This window comes from Lycorma delicatula, chromosome 5 (assembly GCF_047948215.1).
Source record: "Lycorma delicatula isolate Av1 chromosome 5, ASM4794821v1, whole genome shotgun sequence".
NCBI classification, from domain to species: domain Eukaryota; kingdom Metazoa; phylum Arthropoda; class Insecta; order Hemiptera; family Fulgoridae; genus Lycorma; species Lycorma delicatula.
The window spans coordinates 133824909-133843130 of NC_134459.1; the positions used below are offsets into that span (position 1 = coordinate 133824909).

The 18222-nt window shown below is 31.0% G+C and overlaps 1 protein-coding gene across 2 annotated transcripts in view; it reads right to left on the reverse strand.

The window, feature by feature from the left end:
• The window catches only part of LOC142325396 (leucine zipper putative tumor suppressor 2 homolog), a 353005-nt gene extending 335096 nt beyond the window's left edge, over positions 1 to 17909 (reverse strand). For both annotated transcript variants that reach the window (XM_075367117.1, XM_075367118.1), the window contains exon 1: positions 17781 to 17909. The gene's annotated coding sequence lies outside the window, so the exon portion shown is untranslated. The remainder of the gene's footprint in view (positions 1 to 17780) is intronic.
• Positions 17910 to 18222: the final 313 nt, after the last annotated feature.

Sequence of the window (18222 nt, forward strand, 5' to 3'; positions counted from 1 at the left end):
TCCTACGATATAAATAACTCGACGACACATATCCTCGGTTATCTAGTTGCACGCCTCAATGATCAGCACCAGCAGTTCCATTACTGTACGAGAATGTTTAAGGAAAATCGGTACTTACGTATTAACGCTACCGCAGCTACAGCTTTAGGTTATGTTGACTTCGTGTACTGACAAATCGTACGTATATAAAAATAACCTAACTAAATATAACCTACGCTCGCTTCGCTCGCTAACCTCTTATAATTAACATTAAATATGCATAATATATACAACTTATTAATAACATAACCTTAATGTTATAGCACCGAAATCCGACTGACTACTTTGTTTTTAAATAAAGCTGTAGCTGCGGTGGTGTTAATACGTAAGAGGTTGGCGAGCGAAGCGAGCGTAGGATATATTTAGTTAGGTTATTTTGATATACCTACGATTTGTCAGTACACGAAGTCAACATAACCTAAACAGCAGCTGTAGCTGTGGTGTAGTTAATACGTAAGTACCGGAAAATCTTTTCCTTTAGAAATCGCCAAAGAAAATAATCACACTGATTTAAATCAGGACTGTTGAGGGGCCAATTCTATCTACACACAAAACAATTAATAAATAAATTGCTTTGAAATGACATTTGCGTCAAAATCTTCATGCAGAAAGTCTAAAAAAATGTTAGTTGTGTGTGATCTGGCTCCATCTTGCATGAACCACTCATTTTCTAATTGAAACCTTTTTGCAAGAAGCTGAGGAACAAAATTATTACGCAGCATGTTTAGATAACGTTCACTGTCTGTTCAAAAAAGAATGCTTCTATTACTCCATGACTTGAGATAGCGACCCATACCGTAATTGTTGAAGCGTGATGCACCTTTTCATGAAGATCTTGTAGATTTTCGAAAGCTCAAAAACGCTCATTTTGTTTATTAACAACGCCGTCTTGGTGAAAATGTGCCTCATCTGAAAACCAAACATTGTTCAACAATATGTTTTGGTTCATACCACTTTCAGCGAATCCCATTCTTTGATGTTTGTTGTCAGCCGTTAATTTAGGAAACACTGTTATTCTGTACAGATACAAATGCAAATCAGTTTTTAAAATTCGCTGCACAGATCGCCGACAAATCCCAAGTTGTACTGCTGTTTTTCTTGTTGATTTGCCCGAGCTCCTCCGCAAATCTACTCTGACAGCTTCGACATTCTGTGGAGAACGAACATCGGCAGGCCGTTCGCGCTTAATCTCAAATACTGAATCATCACTATTCAATTTTTCGTAAAGTAAAGTATTGTTTTAGATGAGGCCGACCACAGAGTTTGAAAATGTGCACGAAACCGTCTTTGTATAACCACTGCAAAAAACAACAGTCTTTAAGCACTGTCAACAATCAGTCTTACTTTTGTCAGCCATCTTAGAACGATACACAAACAGCGCATTCGGAAAGAGAAGAAACTAATATTCATGAACTGCTGTCACTTCCGCCAACATAAAACACATTAATTAACCTAAATAATTATTGCCAAAACAAATTTTGGATCATTTCGTGCGCCACTCTGTATAATCGAGTAGACTTCAATGAGAACTTCATTCCTGACATAGTTGTCCAAGTCTTTTTGATATAACCAATTAATAAAATAACAAGAGGTTCTCAATTTGACCCGTTCGTATTTTAAAGCCTTATTTAAAAACAGATTCACCAATCATTCTTTACCGAGTATTAATCTTTTCAGGTGGTCCCGTAATAACTAACTTCCTTGTAACACCGGTGAAAAGGTTTTCTAAACGAAAATCTTTTACATTATTACAAGCAAGATTTGAAAATATATTTCAGTTTTATTTGTCTCACAATTGCTCCGTATAGGATTTTTAATGTAATTATATAACGTCATTCTGATTTTCAAAGTACTTTTCAAAATAACTGGAAAACTTGAGATAAAAAAAGTAATTTTATTTAAAAACAGCATTTTTTTAGCGAAAAACTGATTAAATTATGTTAGACACAGATATTTTTGTTACAACCCTCTCAGACATAAGTTTTGTGAATACAATATTTTATAAATTTTTAGTTATGTATAATTTTCATCGTCCGTCATGTGCAAAACATACAGAGTTATAATAAATAATAGATATTCTGTAATTCAGATACTCTTCGCTTAGGTTAAATAGTTATTAATTAAACAACTTTTGTGTATTTCTTTGTTTATTTTCAACCAGACTCTGGGTTCTCACCGTATGTTTTCCTGAGAAAGATTTTTACCCGTTAAGCGTCAATTTGTTCTGTAAACCAGCTTATATCTTACATAAAAATAAAACTAGATTTAAAATAAAGTAAATTTTATGAGAAAAAGTAATGTCGACTGACAAATGTAAACTGAAAGGAAAAAAGAAACATTATATATGTATAATTCAATTACATTTCTATATTTAATTTCTTTTAAGTCGATGCCAGTTAAAGAGTTGGTATGCTGTTAGTAGTACGTTTTTAATTCGGCAACGACTTAAAAACATAGTATAATTTAGTTTTTACATTCATCACCTTTGTTTTAAAACAATCGTTTTTTGCTTTGTTTTATTACTTTAATTTACAGTCTCATCAACAATAATTGTTTATGCGACTTATTAAACTCATTAACTACCTATCAGTGTAATGTAACCGTACCGGTGTAGTTTTGAACAAACTCAGGCCGACCATTCCTGAGATGTGTGGTTAATTGAAATCCAACCACTAAAGAGCACCGGTATTCACGATCTAGTATTCAAATCCGAACAAAGTAACTACCTTTATTAGGATTTGAATCAGAGAACTTAACTGACTTTGAAATCAGATGATTTACGACGATCAGCTTATCACTACACCAACCCGGTGGGTTAAAAAAATAGTTTATTTTATTGTAACATTTAATATTCTTATTTCAGAATTAACTTGTTCTTTTATTTTCATATCTGAATACCCAGAACATTTATTATCGTCCAAACAACAACACTAAATGATTGCTGTATTAAAAATGTATTACAATACACTTATTATACGAACATTACATCTATTACTAATTATCATTCATTTTCTGAAACAATAAAAAAAACTGAATTAACAAAAATTGTTACAAAATTACATAAAAAATTAATCAAGCAGTGTAAAAGTAAAATAAACAAAATCAAGGGATCCACTCCTTGACACCAACTGGTTAAAAATTTAAATTTAAAAAGCAAAGATAAAATTTAGAAAAGAATATATACGTAATCTGTAAATCACAATTTATTAAGAAATAATGAGTTCGTGGATGTATACATATATTTTTGAACTGATTAAAGCGAGAGATAAAAGTTTAATTTTAATTTTATTTTTTATCTTTTGTACTTTGATTTTTAATTCCAATCTTTCTTTTTCCTGTTTAGCCTCCGGTAACTACCGTTTAGATAATACTTCAGAGTATGAATGAGGATGATATGTATGAGTGTGAATGAAGTGTAGTCTTGTACATTCTCAGTTCAACCATACCTGAGATGTGTGGTTAATTGAAACCCAACCACCAAAGAACACCGGTATCCATGATTTTTAATTCCCATACAAGCTTTAATGCTTGTTTTTCGAAATGCGGAATGGAAATTTTACAGTTTATAAAAAATGTCACACCTGACGGAGTTTGAACCCCGGAATCTCCGGATGAAAGATGCTGCCATTCCGCCACGGAGGTCGGGAACTGACACAGTAATGAAAATTACTGACATTTTAAAACACGACTTTTTAATTTTTGCACGTGACTGTAATTTTATGAAAACTGATATACAAATAGATATTCGTTTTGATTGATTCACAATACCTTGTAAAGAAATTTTGATTTTTTTTTCTGTATTTTAATCTCAACATTGGAATCATACTTTAACCAGCATGACTGAAATAAAGGAAGCAACAGTTTCTTCAATCATGTACCTCAAATCGGGTTGATCAGTAGGTAGGCAGTGGAGTAACTTACATAAGATTCTTTATAAAACCCCAAAGAAAAAAATTTCGTGGGATTGGATCGGGTGATCTTGGAAGCCACTGCAAACAAGTTTTGTCATCGGCTCCATGATCGATCCAGCGGTTGGAGAAAACGTCATTCAACCAACCCCGTACAGAGTTGTGCCAGTGAGAAGGAAGTCCGCTATCTTGTTCCCAAATAAAATTCTTTGATCTATTTTGCGCTCGAGATAAGAGCCATATTTAAGCAGCATGTCCAAATAAGCAAGTTTGCTTATTTGGCACCGTAAATTTATCGTCGTGAAAGTGCAAAGAAAACATTTAATTTTTGGAGGTTTTAGAGTTCAGGAGATTTTCAGACCTCTATATACGGACATTATGTGTTTTAACTTTACCGCTAAGATGAAATAATGACTCATCACTAAACACAACATTTTATAAAAAAATTCGTAATCTTCATGCTGTAAAATTTCGATTTAACACAGGGTTAGTCGGTAGGCTTCAAAACCTGTAGCAGCTGTAAACGGTGCCGACACACATGTAAACATTTCCTTCAAACATTTAACACTGCCCTCACCGACATTGTTAGTTGGCGTTCCTAACAAATTTTTTTAGGACTGCGCAAGAAAGACTCCCAAACATGTTCAACATTTTCTTCAGACATTCTTGGTCGTCTAGTACTCTTCCGTTTACACAAATATCCACTTTTTTCAAACTAATTATGCCATAGACGAATGTTATTGTCACTTAGAGGATCACAATTAAATCCAACGGGTTGGTCTAGTGGTGAACGCGTCTTCCCAAATCAGCTGATTTGAAAGTCGAGAGTTCCAGCGTTCAAGTCCTAGTAAAGCCAGTTAATTTTGCACGGATTTGAATACTAGATCGTGAATAACGGTGTTCGTTGTTGGTTGAGTTTCAATTAACCTCACATCTCAGAAATGGTCGAACTGAGACTATACAAGACTACACTTCATTTACACTCATACATATCGTCCTCATTCATCCTCTGAAATATTATCTGAACGATAGTTACCGGAGGCTAAAACAGGAAAAAGATGATCACAATTAAACGTTCTATTGAACGAACGTGGAACTGTAACTATGGGCAGATTCACGTTTAGAAAATTCAAAATACAGAAGGCTTTCTGTTCAGGGGTTGCTATTTTTATTACAGGTGCTGTCAAGAGGAAAGATAGGAATCAAACTACGCCTATGTGTCCTATTAAAACTGTCTTTTTACTATTCGATCCCAGCTTAAATTAATGCTGTTCACCTCATCCAATAGATATAATAACAATTAAAATCCCGATATTATTTTTTGTACACCCGTTATAATAATTTTATTATTCAACAACAAATTAATGTGATAGGTACTACCGATTCTGTATTTTCTTATGGGCATAAAATATAACTGTCCTAACATATAATCTTTATACGCCAAAAATCAGCGATGCCTATGCTATGTATAAAGGTTTATGGTAGAATGCTAAGAATCATATCAACATCACGGGTAAGTAATTTATACATACAAATAAACAAGCGCAGTTGTTCTTACTGAAGTAACAATAGCGAGCAATTCTATTTGTGTAAAGTTTATAAATCTAGATTGCCTGGGAGTTTTGTTTCAAATTGTCTTCAAATTATTTGTAAAAGGTTAAAAATAATAATTATACTTTAGTTTTTAATTATGTTTTAAATTACTAATATAAAATATAAATAGAATTTTAAAAGACACAAAAGACATTTCTATCATAAAACACTTACGATAGAAATTAAGGTAAGAAAAAAAGACCCACAAAAGAAAATCTTATTTCTTTATATTCTTGAGCCATTAACATAATTTCGTTGGTGGTCTTGAAAAAGATTTACCGAATAATCTGCCTATAGAATATAGAAATGAAGAAAAAAAAGAAGATTGTAAACAAGAAAGGAAAACCTGTTCTTTACTGCCTGATTATACTAAAGTTATCAAATAGACGTACACGTTATTAGATATTTGTAAATGTTTCTGTTTTACTAGGATAGTAGTATAATAAACTAGAATAGGAGTGCTGATAAATGTTACTGAAACAATTTACTTCGTTTACGTTTATCTTTTAGTAAAACACAAATATACCTAACTTACAATTTTATTACATTAGTAGTCGTGTATACTCGCCTCGCAGGTCGTACTTGGTCCCCCAATAGAGAGGATAATGTTCGTCTAATGAAACTTAAGCCAAATTTAAACTAATTTTAGCGACTACATTTGGCAAGTTATAATAATTGATTAAACCGAGTGAACTGTACAAGACTAATAGGCAGACTGGTTATTGGAAAAGAAGTTATACGCATTCTTTAAGTCTAATAAAATAACTAGGATCTTACTGGTTATGCATCCATCATTTCTACCTCAGGCATTTTTTGATCGATCGATTTCACTTGAAAATGTTTTGCGTAGTTCTTCGCAAAAAGATCGACTTTTAGTTACTTTATTTTGTTTCTACGTTCCAACTTGTAGCTTCATAACTCTTCTAATTTGCCCCGCTCAAAATGTTTTCTATCTTAAATTGAACGTAACTAAAGAACTACTCAACTAATCTTCATCCAGTTTTCAAGTACACAACTTCAGATACACAACTACAGTATGTCTAAGTTTCAATGAAATTGATCGAGTAGTTTTGGAGTTTTCTTAGCCACAAAACTTTATACAGAGACCTGTAAATAAATATTTAAGGAAACCACAATTTAAATGAATGGTATTTTTGTACTCCTCATAACGCAAAACATAAAGAAAATCCATTTGCACACCCCACTTACACCATGCCACCGAAAGTAATACCATTCTTTTCTTCGAAAAATCAATAAAAATTTTACTTTCCGAGTAAAATGTTAAAATACGAGTACCATGATCACCTGTCTCAAAATATTAACCAAAGTGACATGGTAATGTAATAGGATAATCTAATTGGTACAAGAATGTGATTTAGAGTCCAAAAACATTAAGGGATATAAAAAAGTATTTTCTGCCCACACCCTTTTAAGGGGATTTAAATAAGACCAAACACAATCAGAACGCAAATTAGCTACCTAATCATCATTATCTGAAGTTCTGCCTGGTGTTAGGTCCCTTACGTCACTGCTGTTCTATCCATTTCTGTCCCAAGCCTTCTCCTTTATCTTCTTGTATGGACAATCTTCACCTCATCAATCAACTTCATCCTTCTTCTTTTCCGTTTCCCTTTTACCTTCTACTGACCCTTCTAATGCAGTTGTAAAGATTCCACTTCCTCTAATCACTTGCGTTAACCAGTTTTGTTTTATTTTTTATACTTCCCACAAAGTTCTCTTTTTTCTTAAATCGTTTTCATTACTTCCTCATTCCTTTCTTTATCTATCCATCTTACTTTCCTCTTCCTTCTCCATATCCATATCTCAAAAGCTCAATCTAGTCACTTTTCCTCGTCATCATCGTCCAAGCTTCACTTCCAATCAAGATTCATCATACATAGCATTTTACTAACCTCTTTCTTAAGTTTTAAGTCAAGACTTTTAGAACATAGTAATCTCCTCTCCTTATTGAAGGCTTCCTTTGTCATTCCTATCCTTTCTTTTATTTCCACTATCTCTTCCAGTCCTATGTCACCTTAATCTCAAAATACCTATTTTTTTTACCTTTTTTTCTATTCTTCCTTCGCTTGTCCTTAACATCAAATCCTGTTTGTAACTACTACCTCTTTTTAGAGGCATTAATTGTATAAAAAAAACCATATAATCTTTTATACGGAAATTATTGTATCAGATTTCATACAAATCTGTCTGCCTGTCCGAGATGTCAAGCAAAGAAGCCAGGCCAACATACATCCTACCGAAATTTTATATTTTCCGAAACTTTTCTCTTCCGGAACTTTTGAATAATAAAATTATGTTTTTTGCTTAGAGGAGGTCATGAAACGTCAAGCTCTGCAAATATTTCGACAAAAAATTTGTCCCGATTAACACAGTTCCCCTTATATTGTTAAGCTGTACAGTAAAATATATTGGCGAGAAAGTAGAAATTATTCTTATTATTATTAACAATAATATTTAATAACAATATTTTGGCACTTAATTCATTAAAATCTGGTAAACATATACCACCTGCTTAACTGAAAAATTTTACTGTACCACGATTTTCGTAGGTAGAAGATCGACGTAATTTTTCATGGCAATTTCCACAATTTTACTACGTATGTAATCTAGAGTAACGTCTAAAATAACTGTTATGATGCGTTTCTTCAATCTTGCCGGTACACTTAATTATATAGGCTATATAGTGTTAATTTTCACATTGTGAATGATTTTTAATAAAATATTTCTGGAGGCAACATACAAGATAACATTTATCGGGCCCATCATACACGTACAATCTAACACTATCTAATTTATAACATAACCTCCGACTGAAATATTTTTGTAATTAAATGTTAGTAATCTACGTGCATACATATGTATTTATTAAAAATAGTAATAATAATATTTTGTAAAACCCTGTATTCAACTACTGCATTTGAATGTCAAACATCAAATTTCTAGGTTAAGTAGTTCGGCTATTATTTTAATGGATTTTAGACTGAATCTGAAATTACATAAGAGCAGGAGCAAACGACCATGAAAATATAAAATTTAACAAAACATTATTATTACTTATATTAGAACAGATTAGATCATCTAATACACTTAAAATCAATCTAGTTTCGTTGAAAATATAATAATGATCTAAATTTGCACTCTTAGATTTATTAAATAAAGAAAAAAAGTCTTCTGAAAGCAAGATCATAAAAGTGCACGTGGAGATTAAGGATAGCCTGCTGTAAAAATCTTGTTCGCGTTCAGTCGTGGTTCATTACAACCTTGCTGGCGGTCTTCAGAGGCATTACCGAAACAATCTCTAGTCTGCAGCTAAACAGATTGAGGAGTGGAAGGAGGAAAAAACGAATAAGAGTCGGAAAGAAAGACCTGTTCTTTCCTGTTGGAATATACGAAAGTTTTCTATACCAACGGTCAATATCCCACTTCTAATATCTCTATAGCTTCATTTTTTCTTTCGATTAATTTCACTTTATTTACAACGTTTATTTTTATCTCAAGTAAAGTGTTTTATAAACATTTAAGTATATAACCAGCGAGTACTTCGTAAACGTGATGACGCGGTTACTATTGTCATACTAACTACAATAATAAACAGAAACTTTCCCTTTAACCATTTTAATCATCGATCGACCGATTAGTAAAAAAAAATTAGTTAACAGACCAGAAAATTTAGCTTCTATTTTAAATGTAATAAAAAAAAAAAAATTTGATGTGGACACCTTCACCTCCGAAGCCCACCTCTGATGTGGGCTTCTTTGTACGCCTATTAAATTACACATACACATTTTTGCTGCACATCATTTAAACTTATTTCATTTGAACGTGAGATACGATCCTCCAACTCTTTAATAAAATGGACAGTTACACAACTGCTAAAATATTATTTTTTATTAATATCAAATATTTACACTATTATTTATATACAAATAAATGATATACAAAAATGTATGATATACCTAAAAAGTAAATTTAAAATTACAACAACAGGTCGTCATAGTATAAACTTAATCATGTCTGTATGAACAGTTGTTAGAACAACTGCGACCTTCTTACATAACAAACATGACTAACTTTATACTATGACGACAAGTTGTGATTTTAAATTTACATTTTACATAATTTAATTTTAATGATTTAAATCGAAGATTAACTTTTCATGAGGATAGCCGAATGACCGAAAGTACTAGAAAGGAGACTGCGGACGAATTGTTGGTAAGGTTGTATTTCATTTATTTATAAATAAATAAAATTTTATTCCAATTGTGCCATGTTTAAAAAATTTAATTTATACAATTATTAATTCAATAATCTTACCTGAAATATTAGGTTAGAGTAAACGTATATTACTTATTTATTACTCTTTAAATAAATGTAAATCTTATATGTATATAATACTATGTTTTTAAAATTATTATGATGTAACCATCAACAAAACGAAACAGGAGAATGTTACTATATTTTATAGCGATATTTATTCTAAAGTATACTGATAAAAATACATAAATGAAAAAAATAATACGATTCTAAATTATAATCTTCAGTTAATATTAAATAATCAGATGTTTCACCAAATCTATGGTATCTGGGAACACCATATAACTTCCTTGTAACCTATTAAGTGACATATACACATTTTTAAAAGTACATAAAATTTTATTTCACCAAGAACTTCTGATACTTTCAATTCTTTTTTTATTGGTATTATTGAATTATTTATTGAATAATAAATCAAATTTATTCAATAATAAATATTTATTGAATAGTTATTAATAAATCAATATATTTAAATAAGTCCAATTCGAGCTGATGTGCCTTCCCCATATAAGATCCAAACATTTCAGTAATTAAAAATTTATTTGGCTATAACTCTAGAACCACTGAAAATAAGTAACCATTTATGATATATCGTTGAAACGCTCTCAATGAGATCTGACTATTATAGTTAAAAAAATTCCAAAATCCTTTTTTTTGGATGTTGGGCTATTTTGGACACTTTTGGTCTGATCGATTGCAATCAAAAGGGTAGGTGCACAACTAGATGTTACAACAGTCCTAAATCAAAAATTTCAACATTCTACGGTTAATCGTTTTTGAGTTACGCGAGATACATACGTACGTACGTACATACGCTGAAACTACGCCACGCTGAAAAAGGAAGTAAAATACGCTTTACGGAAGTAAGTTTTAAGCCAGGAAGTAAAATTAGATAAGAGAGGAATAAAAAGGTTAACAATTATTTAATTGTACGTTAATAGGAATTTTAATTTTCCTTGTACAGGTATTATTCTTTGATTACGTTGCTCCAAAATTTATTTATACTGCTGCCTACATTTAACACAATATTAATAATACAATTATCAGTATTCTACATCATATAAACTACAAGTTAAACAGATTTTTTTACTTCCTTTTACAAAGTAAAGGAAGTATGGTGATCGCGAAAAATTTCGATTTTCAGATATGAATGGAAATATCCATTTTGACTAGTTTCGGCGTGACGTATGTATATACGTATCTCGCATAACTCAAAAACGATTAGGATGTTGTAATTTTGAATTTAGTACTGTTGCAACAACTAGTTGTACACCTCCCCGCCTTTTGATTGCAATCGACTGAACCAAAAGTGTCCATAAAAGCCCAGATTTCAAAAAAATATTTGGATTTTGGACTTTTTAACGGCAGCAATAGGCCCTCATTGAGATCTTTTCAACGATGTATTACAAGTGGTACTTATTTTCATTGGTTCCAAAGTTATAGCCAAATTTTAATTAATGAAATATTTGGATCATATAAGGGGAAGGCCCATCGGCTCGAATGCGACCCTCATTCCTTTTTTTTGTAATTTTTTTTTATTTAAATATATTGATTTATTAATAATTATTAACCTCTCATTGTAAAAATATTTTTACGATGAATAAATAAAAATATGAAAAAGTATCAGAAGTTTATTAATGAAATAAAATTTTACGTACTTTTCATTTAAAAAAAATGTGTACATGTAATTTAATAGGCGTACAAGGATGTGAAATACACATCATATTTTTTAAACGATATAAACTGTAACAAAATCGACGAGAGAAAATGGTGAATAACCGTTTAAAAAGGGTAACTTTTTAAAACTATACTTGGTGCACTTGTTTTATTGATCAATACGATGCTTAAAATTCGCCTCGCAATGAAGATTGAAAAGCTGACAGGGTTATTTCTAATGCACGCTTATACAGACAACTTAATTTAAAATATTTATCATTTTATTTAAATATATTTTTTCGTTTATTTAATTCAATGATTCTAACTAAAACGCGCGTTCATACCGTATTTAATTCACGCGGGTGTGGCGACAGTAGTGACGCCGGTCGGCACTAACTAAACTAATGTAATTTTACAAATTACATAGAACAAATTTTGTTTGTACGGTCGGCAAACAGGTGTAGTCGCGAGCTTAACGCACCAGGTGCCGAGTCAACTGGGCAATCGAGTTCGGGACTGAGTTACTTTTCTACACATTAAAAATTATTCATTTATTTAATTCTACCGCCCACCTGTAACGCCACAACATAGCAGATGACTACATCAGCATTTTTGGGGTGAGGGTGAGATTTTGCAAAAAAACGTTTTTTTCTTAAAATTATTATTATTATTTTTTAATTGTTAATTGTAAGAAATGTGCCTAAGAAAAATATGACCTTAATTAGACTAAATCTCGAGATACTGAGGAGGACCTTGCTCTACAGCCTCATCCCTTGACCTTTTAAGTTGAAAATTTATTGGCATCAATGCCTCATATATAAAAGTAATCTGATCAGGTTTGGTCAAAATCGGTCCAATAGTTCTGGAGATATAAGGTGATTTAGAGGCCAAAACACACGAACATTAACATCCGGAAAATTTCTATCCGGTTTTTTAAGTGTCAAAACATCAAGATTCGGTGAAAACCGATAACCCAAATTGGAACGATTATAATACTTATTTTTCTAGAGTTACAACTGCTATAACACTCTCTAGACGGGAAAGTAAAAATCAAGTATGATCTTATTTTACTCCATCAGTTTTCTATTAAAATATGCAGTTTCATTACATTCATAAATTTTTTTTCCTGAAAATCTATTGCCCTTCTTTAACATTTTTTAATCTACTTCGATTTTAATCTCGTGTGAATCACGTTTTTTTTAAATATCTGCCTAATGAGTCATCTTTTCTCAATGTACTCGCCTAAAATTTCACATTTTTTTGGACAAATGGATTTCCAGCTTTTTTTTTAGAAAACAGTTAGTTCAGTCTTTTTTTCTGTTTTTAACCTTCGTAACCACCGTAAGGTATTACTTTAGAAGATGAATGAGGATGATATGCAAGAATGTAAATGAAGTGTAGTCTTGTACAGTCACAGGTCGACCATTCCTGAGATGTGTGGTTAATTGAAACCCAACAACCAAAGAACACCGATATCCACGATCTAGTATTCAAATCCTTATAAAAGCAACTGACATTACTAGAATTTGAACCTTAGAACTCTCGACTTCGAAATCACCTGATTTGCGATGATGAGTTTAACCACTAGACCAACTCGGTGGGTTAAGGAAAATCATTTCAGTCCGGAAAAATTATATAATTTCATAATATAAAAACATTCATAAAGATGGAAAAACAAACGATTAATCACGTTTTTTCGATAAATATTATTCTCACAGTTTTTGACTTATCAGACAGTTTTTTAGACATCTTCACGGAAATTTTAAAAACAATTTTTTTACATTTACGAGTCCTTGTAGTAAAGGCAGTTGCTTTTACATGGATTTGAATACTACTTCGTGGATACGATACCGGTGTTCTTTGGTGGTTTTTCAAATAACCTCACTACTCAGAATTGGTCGACCTGAGTCTGTTCCAGACTACATTTCATCGGTACATTTATATTCATTATTGCACTACATCTGCAGCTACGTCAGGCCTGCAGCGGTAATTGAATTGCACCCAGATCCGGCAGTAGGTGGAAAACTGGTTAGAGAAATGTATACTTACATTATAACGAAAAACTGAATAACTTCCCAAACGACATACAATGATCTACACTTTGGTACGTTGTCAAGAGTCGATTGACTGAAAAGAACATGAAGATAGAGTCAAATAATCTAATCTGGGAGTCTGTTGTACAATCAAATTAACTTCTAAAAAGTATTATATTTTATTCGCGTAAAGATAGCCAAGGTTCATTCTTAACTGTAATTGAACTATACTACAGTTGTAACGGAAATTCGAATAGTCTACTTTCAAGGACTATTCTGGATGAAGAAAAACCAGTAATAGCCAATTACTATACTTCCCAGAAAAACTACCGACAAAACATTTCTGTTTATGAGGGTTATTTTACAATCCGGAATTATGTTCCTTTATTAGTTGTACACGTATGCCGTATTGCAGTTTAATTGTATAGAATTTTGTAAGTCGTGACTTACGATTTTTTTTTTTAATAAGAATGTATCATTCGAAAATTTTCCGGGATTATTTATTCTAATACTGAAACAAATAAAACACCTGTCAATTTTCAAGTTCTTAATGCAACTGCAAATATTGTTTTTAGCTAATTAAAAATAATATGGAAAAAACATGAACTACCAAACGTTCCTCAACCCTTCAAAGATATAAGATTTATTTTTATTCGACCCAAATGACGTTTTTCGTCCAATGAGAGTTTACATAGCAAAAATTTAACAGATTTCATGTATTTCGGATTTAATTGAAAAATAGATCATATGAAATATAATGATCTCAGAAATTATACAGCAGACTCCATAAATATATTAAACAAACACACTTTGAAAGACAATAGGTTATATAAAAAATTTGTTTACGAACAAAACAAATCATTTATTACGGAAAAAGGAATTTAACAAATAAAAAAATACCATTAGTTCCGTAACTGATCAGTTATCACTTAAGTAACTTTTTTTTTGAAAGTATGGTAAGTACTACTAATTATATTTTTATTTATTTAATATAGGTAGGAAGATTAGAACGAAATTGTTTATTACTCGTAAAATAGACTTTTAAAAATTCATTAATTTTTTTCAACACTGGAGTGAAGTGGTTTAAATGACCTCCTGTTATGGTTAAAGTAATATAAATATTTAATTAAATTTTCGTTTCCCATAAAAATCGTAATTACGCCACTTCCATCCATTATTAAAAAAAAAATTTCAATTCTAATAAAATGTGCAGAACAGTAATTATTGTACAACGTTACTGAAGACGTCTTCATACGAAACAGTCACTTTAAAAAATACATGTTTATGTTTTAACAACTCCAAATAACAAATATCCCATAATTTGTGTGTGTGTGTGTGCGTTGTGTGGGTGGGTGTGTGTGTATGCGCGCGCGCGAACAAGAACTTGAGTAAACAAGAGAGAGTAGTTTCAGGTTCGTGAAGTTGTCTTCTTCACGTGCTAAACATACTGTTGCATATTAGCTGACAAACTCACTGAAATGCGGCTGGGTATTCATTCCTATAAGTGATAAATCATTTTCTGTTAACCATACGGTAACATCAAAAATACTCTCAGAGAAACCAGTTCCGATTAGTACCTGTAATCTCACATTTTTTAGAGTAATAAGAAAGACAGTAATAAGAGTTTTAAGCAACAAATTAATGTATCTTTTTACTATAGGAAAATAATGCAGTCACATACACAAAATCACCATTCAGTGAGGGGGGAGGGATGTAACTTGCAGATTGGAACATTTTACTGATAAAACCAAAAATAGTTCGGGAGTCTGGTTGCGAACTTTCCTGGCTGTATTCGTTTAAAGAGGATCTCTCTTATCATCTAGTCCAATTTTAATAAAAATGTTGTAGTTTTAATCCACAACCTACATAAGTTACCATATTTCATGATGTGAATATTTAAAGTAGATAGAAGTAAACGCAAAAAATCGAAAACTAGTGTAAATTTTAATCTCAGGGGATCTCAAAATGTCAAAAAAACAGAACCCAACTTTTTTAACCATTGTAGATTACTTACTTTTTCTTATAGTTGTTTTACATTATAACAGTTTGGGGGGGAGGGAGGGGGAGGACGATAAAACTGAGAGACAATTGATTTACGTTCTTTCTCTTGCAGCCTAAAAGTTTGGATAATGTATGATGTAGCCGTTTATTTTAACTATCTAAATTATGATCATTCGCTTTAAAAATAATATTCCTTTTTTGAAATTTTACATAAAAGCACACATTTTTAAAAACTATTTTTTTTTTTTTTTTTAATTAAAATAAATAATTTTTTTTTTATTTCAATGTTTAATTTATAATTTTTTTGGTTGATCGATTTACATACAACGTTAACCAAATTGATGGTAGGGCTGAAAAAGAATACGCTGATATTAAAATTCGAGTTTAAACGAATCTCTAGTAAAACGAATGCAGTCGATTTGACAATAAAGTGAGTAGTGTTCGTATACTAAACGGCCGGTCTACACTAAACGAACAAATGTTGTTTATCTTGATCGTTGTTTCGCTTAGTAATGGCATTATCAAAGACAGCTTCAAAATTGTCTTTGGATGTATTATAAAGTATGTAAAAGTTATTACATTGTAAATTATTTGTTTATAAATTCCAAAGACTTTTCATTAAAATATGAAACAATCACATTATTAAAAAAAATTTTGAATTTTACAAACACGTAGTAAATAAAGTAAACAATTTTTTACAAGCATTTGTAAACATCTTTACAAATGTTCCTTTGTTTTAAATTCATTCTCTCCAATTTATATATTACGCGTCAACGTACAGTTGTATTGTGATAACGTAAAATAAATCTGGTGTCATTTTATCTAAAATTAATATTTTACACAAGCGGAGAAAAAACCAGGGATGATAGGAAAAACAGACCTTTTACTCATTATATTAAAATTCCCGGTTCACAAATTTTGTTCTCCAACTAAAACAAAATGTTCATACAATACGTAATCTGTAAAAATAGAATTTAATAAAGAAAGATTACAAAAAAATAAATCATTTTAATCTCTCATTTATTTAAATCCTTTTTATTATACTTCCAACTCATTTAATGTATATATTAAAATGGATCTTAATGATATATATCATTAAGATCAATTTTTCTTCATTTTTACATTAATCATAATTTTTAACCCAGTAGATGTATGTAATACAAAGAAACACAATAATTTTATTTTCCAGAGACTAGGCAAAATATATTAAAATTATTCTACTTTATTTCATTAATAATTAAAAAGGAAAAACATTTTTGTTAATTTTTATTTCTAATAAATACGTTGCAATCTGTTCAACTAGTGGACAATATGCAACCCCCTTCAACCTATAGCCAAATGAGATAAAGATGATATGCATGACAAGTAAACTAAGTGTACTCTTGTACAGACTCAGGCAGATAATTCCTGAGTAGTGTGGTTAATTGAACCCCAATTACCAAAGTACCACTGTCTAGTATACAGACCCGTATAAAAGCAAGTAACTTTTACTATGATTCGAACCTGAAAACCTTCGACTTCGAAAATCACCTGTTTACCAACTGATTTTGCGACGAGTTAAAAGGACAAATTAGCATAATTTTCAAAGTTGTTGATTTTATATCTGAAAGTCTTAAATACCATTTCTTCATGGGGAGACTTTTTTTCACTTCATTTTACTCAAGTTTGTAAGTAGATCAAGTGTGATATACAAGAAACAGTACTTAAAATTAATTTAGATAATAGTTAAAAACGCTTGCACATATTTAACTACGTTTATCAATAATTGAAAACAAACAAATTTTACCTAGTCATCGTAAAAAAATTTGCCAGAAACAATTGTAAACTGACCACAAATGCTATGTTCATACCCATGAATAAAAATAATTACAAACAAAATCACAACTAAATAGTCAAGAAAATCTTACAACAGAGATTTGTAACAGTTGAAAAAAAATTGATAAGCTGTAAATTTATGTGTATTTCTTTCTAATTAGATAATTGCATAATTAAACATAATAACTAATACCGTAATTACTAGGAAGATTACTCAAGAATTAAATAACACCGCATGTTTATCTGTTCGGCGATTAGTAAATTCAAATTATGTAAATAAAAACAAACAGATTTATTACCATCAACGGAAATACAACACGAGACTAAACTTCTTTTATTAAAACTAAAAATGTAAAATAGTCTCAACATAGTAATAATTATAATTGAAAAAAAAAATTACCTCATGATGATAAAACAGTACAAAGTTAACAACTTTAGATATCACTCAATAAAAACTCATTGATATATATATATAAATAATCACCACAACACACAGAAACGAAACACAGACTGAACTGGTGTACGAAACATAGACAAGTAAGCTGAGGGAACTCAGGTGCTAGCGCTCCACGTGGAGACACCTGTAATCTTAGTTCCCGCCTCACTGTGACAGGTTACCCCTTCTACCATCTATTACCATACTCGACAAACGCCGCCGGGATACTTCTTGGCCTAATTTCAATAACGGTTAGATTATTCAGGTATAGCTTATTTGAACATTTAATTTTTTTATTTGTTTTATTGGGAAATGTAGGTGAGGATTCCAATAACCAATAAAAAATAATAAATAAACATCATATAGATACAGAAAAAATATAATATTCTTTTATAAATATAATTTT